This window comes from Elephas maximus, chromosome 10, assembly GCF_024166365.1.
Source record: "Elephas maximus indicus isolate mEleMax1 chromosome 10, mEleMax1 primary haplotype, whole genome shotgun sequence".
Lineage (NCBI taxonomy): Eukaryota > Metazoa > Chordata > Mammalia > Proboscidea > Elephantidae > Elephas > Elephas maximus.
In genome coordinates this window covers 27,550,108-27,555,209 of record NC_064828.1, presented here as the reverse complement: position 1 = coordinate 27,555,209, position 5,102 = coordinate 27,550,108, and the positions used below count along the sequence as shown (strand labels likewise).

Sequence of the window (5,102 nt, the reverse complement as noted above, 5' to 3'; positions counted from 1 at the left end):
ATTGACAATCAAAAAAAAAAAGTAACTCTCTTCCCTGCAATCAAACTCTAGCATAGCATTATTTTCAACCTGCTTCAGAGCACTATCTCTTTCTGAAATTATTATTTGCTTATTTAATAGTTTAACCTTTATTTGCCCACTTGAATATAACTCTAGGAGAAATAGAATGTTACCATCTTACCTGTCTCATTCATATAACTAGACTAGCACCTGAAAATTGGAAGTGCTTAACAAATATAGTATTTCCCAAATGACTGAGTGCATGAATGAAAAATAATTTAATAAATTTCAATTCGACTTTCTCCTCTCTTGATTTTTCATTCTCCTATTCCATTCAGCAAACAATGTGCCTACTCAACAACCTCCTCAAAGAAGCTTTTACTTCCTGGTTGCGAAGAGTATAAATCACAGGATTCATCAAAGGAAAAATTACTGTGTGGAAGAAAGAAACCACTTTGTCGGCTGGGAACGCCCTGAAAGGGCGAGTGTAAATAAAAATGGCAGGTCCAAACATGAGGAACACGATGATAATGTGAGTGGTACATGTGGACACAGCCTTGTTCTTCCCTTCAGAACAGTGCCCCTTTACACGGCAAAGGATGACAGCATAAGAGGCCAGAAGGCCCAGGAAACACAGGAGGGTGAGCAAGCCACTGTTGGAGACCATCAAGAGCTCCACTACAAAGGTGTCTGTGCAGGCCAGCTTGATGACCTGCGGGACATCACAGAAGAAGTTATCCAGCTGGTTTGGGCCACAGAAGGGCAAATGAAGGATAAGGGCCACTTGAACAATGGAATGGGCAAAGCCCCAAGCCACAGAGCCAACAACAATGCATAGCAAATTCTAGGTTTCATGGCAGTTGAGTAGTGTAAAGGCCGACATATGGCAACGTAGCGGTCAAAGGCCATCACGACAAGAAGAAACATCTCCCCTGCTCCAAGGAAGTGCAAGAAAAAGAGCTGAGTGATGCAGCCTTTGTAAGAGATCACCTTCTTCGTAGCCAGGAAGTCCGCCAGCATCCTGGGAGCCACAATGAAGGAGTATGATGCATCCAGGAAGGCCAGGTTGCTCAGGAAGAAGTAGAGGGGGGCTGTGAGACTAGGGTCTGATTTTATGGTGAGAATTATGAGGAAATTTCCAGGGAGAATGATGACGTAGAAAATTAAGACTAGCATGAAGACCAGGAGTTGAGCATCTTGAGACTGGGTCAGACCAAGGAGAATGAACTCTGTCACCACTGTGCTGTTCTCTCTCTCCATGACTCTGCACCCTACAGAATAACAAAAAGCAAATTGTTTCCTGTTATATCTACCTTTTACATATTCCATAGCTCCTTTCTAGTTAAAAATAAGGTTTGCCACATCCAACACTTCTCCATCCTGAAAAAACTAACAACCAATGCCCCCTTACTTTCCCATATCCTGGGTAAACCCATCTACCCTTCATTTTCCCAATTCCATGCTAAGAGTAATGCGTTTGCTCGGCTGGAGAACTCTGGGATGCCCATGCCTTAGGATTGGTACATACTTTGCTTGAGGTTTGTTAGAAGTTTCGTGATTGAAATACATTATCAAAGCCATCTGTTTTCGTTGTTAGTGGTGGTGGTTGTGGTGGTAGCGGTACACTGTCTCTGATGTTTAGATTACTCACCAGATTTTTAGTCCCTTCTCCTCATTCCAAAAGAATAGAGTGTCATTGAAGAGCCTTCTCTCCTTCAGTTCCTGTATAATCCCTAGTTCCTGGCTTTTGACTATCTGCCTCGTTTTTTGAATTCATGACTTAGTGGTTTCCATCACATTGTCCTGGTTTGGTGTTCTTTTTCAACCTTACTCCAAACAGGTCACTAGAATCTCAAGCAAGAACCCCACGTCTCACCTAACTCAGAGGTGTTCTCCTAGTTACATCTCTGGTTGGATCTCAGTCCTGCATCTGCTGCATTCCCTATTCTTGCATTCGAATTAGCACTAACCCAGTCTCATTTGCTCATGTGTTTCCATAGCCTACTCCTTTCTCAGATTCCAGAATCACAGCCAAATGATATCCTTCCTACAAAAATATTTCATCATAAACAATTTCCAGAATAAGATTTTGACTGTCTCAATTAATACAATTAAAGAGTACTAGAGCTGAAATTTGTCATAACGAGCACATAGTCTAATATACTGATTTGACAGATTAGAAAAATAAAGCTATTTCAATTAAATTTCTTAAATTTACAGTTAGTTTTCTTCTTTGCTCTCATTAGCAAGTGGTAGAAAAAAATAGGTATGCATTCCTTAGTTTCAAACTGAGTAGGAAGTTATTAATTACTATCTCATGAAATGGTGCTTGTAGCATTTCTGTTATGGTAGTACTAGATATCTAAGATGGTACTGATACATAATATACCATGAACGAGCCAATCACAAAAGACCACATATAGTATAATTCCATTTCTGTGAAAGGCAAATCTATAGAGAGAGAAAGTAGAAACGTGGTCGTTTAGGGCTGGGAGGGGATGGTGAGTGACTGCTAATACATATGAGAGTTTTTTTGGGGGTGGTGATGAAAATACTTAAAATTAGATTATGGTGCTGCTTGCAGAGCTCTGTAAAAACATTAAAAACCATTGAATTTACACTTAAACAGTGACTTTTATGATATGTTAATTATATCTCAATAAAACTGCTTCTTAAAAAAATGCTATGGAATGTGTGTGGTGAGGAGGAAAATGTTCCCAATTGATTTTTTTTACTAAATTATGTGGCATCTCTAGAAAGAGAAGCTAGGAAGAGAGAAAAGACATGGAGAGAATAAAACAAAATCAGCCAGAAATGTCCAAAAAGAGAGCTTATGGGAAATTCAGGCATTCTATTGGCGTTTTAGGGCACACCAACTACAAAACATCACAGTATCTGCTTTATACGGTTAGTAACATTTTAAGTGTTAACCAAATATTATGGAATGGATACTTATAACACATGGACACATATTTATGCATATAAACACATACTGATGCACATATAAACACACACAGTTAATCTAAGGAAATTTCAACAGGAAAAAAAAAAAAACCTCTTTGGGGCCATTCAAATTAGCTTTAGGGGCTCCCTTCTCTCTTTTCTCCACTTAAGTACCCATTGGCCCACAGTCATACCTCTCTACCCTCAGAAATCTGCTGTTGAGACAGTAAGTCATAAGGTCTTCCCAACTATTTTTATGTTTTATCCATTCCAGGTGGCCACTTAATTATTCCATGCTCCTTAGATTGACAAATCTAAGACTTAGGGAGCACTCTGAGAGTTCTTCCACTCTTCCTTTGTTTTTACTTCCTATCATCTACCTCTATTCCCCAGTCTGTTACCTAAGAGGTAGAATCCTATATGACTTAGTGGCTAATCCACCTTTATTTTCTCCCATTTTCAAGTATGTCCCTCTGTTCCTGTGATTTTTAAGTTGTGCTCATCACAGGTCCAGAGGTAAAGAATAGATGTGCATATCAGGTGGGCATTCCTCTACACAAAATAAGTTGTTGCAATAAAGCCCCAAAACATTGGATCTTATGAGGACAAACTTTCTCTTTTAGTCAAATGAGGAAAAGAAATAGTGTCAGCGTAGGCTAAAACAGCCATCCGAATGCTCAAATGCTTGCCATTATCACCGACCTTCCTTCTTATTTCAGCTGTGCATGAAATCTGGCACTGAAAGACACAGGGCTTGGGGGAGTGACCATATCCCTCCCCTCTATTTCAGACTGCAGACTCACAAACGCCTGCAGGCAACACTGCACATGCCTGAATTCCAGACTGTTGTCAGAACAGTTCTTGGAGCCAGGTGTTTGGGGAGCTGACCACCATCTCCTATTGGCTCACTCTCCCCTTTCCCCCTTCCGTTTCCTCTTGCTTCCTTCTTATTTTTCCTCTTTCCCCATTATTTTCCTAGTAATTTTATCTTCGTACACTTCCTTTTCTCACGGTTGATTTTACCTTCTTTACCTATTACTTTCCCTTCTACTTCCTGTCATAATTTCTCTCTCTCCCTTTATCCCTTGCTTTTTCTTCCACATTGCTCTTATTATTTTCTCATCTTTCTCTTAGTTGTTCACATTCTTTTGATTTTTAATCTTTTTCACTTTGTTGTCTACATTATTATACTCTGTTGTATTCCATGCCAGTGTTTCCACTAATTTTGAGAAAATAGATTATTTTACCCATCCCAAGGTAGAGTAAACAAGGTAGGTGCTTCCCAGCTTTTTCATTCCCGTGGACTTTTCTACAGATTGAAAATGTTTAACTTACTCTTCAGTGCGCTGCCTTTCCTGTTGAATGTCATCCTATTTGACATTTACTAAGTCTGAGTAACTTATTATCTTACATTTTTTTATATATTTTTTCTGTTTGTAACTGATCCTGATAAAAAATGGAGTAACTCATCTTTGTGCTCTAGAGGAAATTCTCCTAATACCATCCTTGCCAACATGAAAAAAAATTTAATAAAATTTCCAGAATAAGATGCTATACTGATTCTGTCTTTTGTATTAAGACATACCCTTACCTGTTGCCACAAGGTTTAGAAAAAGTGCATCAGGCTGAAGAACATTAAAAATTTTTATCTGATGCTAGTGTTTTTGAGGATTATAGAAATCTGTTTTCAATTACTAAATTTTTACCAAGACAAGTACTTATCAATTAAGCCAGATAATTAAATTAGATAACAAAAACCTCTACAGTTTTTTTTTTTTCCATAATATGCTAAAGTTTTACATGATATAGTTAATGTTATAGAAAAAGCCTTGGTTTGGAAATTATTCTACCTTAAGCTACTATTTTTGCATTTTACTAACTGTGTAATCTTAGGCAAATCATCTAGCCTTTTGAAATTTGAATTTTTTATCCATAAAATAAAAATAACATGTCCACCCTTTCTACTCTATATAGTTGGTATTAAGATTAAATGAGAAGATTAGTAACTGATTCACATCTAGTTAAACAGAAGTACGAGAGGAAACATTCAGTGATTAAATTCCAGTAAAAATGATAAATGGAGACTCTTTTGCTAAGGCCCTGGGGTTAATCTCCGAGAAGATAGTGGCTGCCTAAATCTGAGTGGATTACTGATTTAG

General features: G+C 38.1%; 1 pseudogene; it reads right to left on the bottom strand.

Moving 5' to 3' along the window:
- Positions 1–334: 334 nt before the first annotated feature.
- On the bottom strand, positions 335–1,260 carry LOC126083917 (olfactory receptor 4N5-like; annotated as a pseudogene).
- Between the last annotated feature and the right edge of the window lie 3,842 nt (positions 1,261–5,102).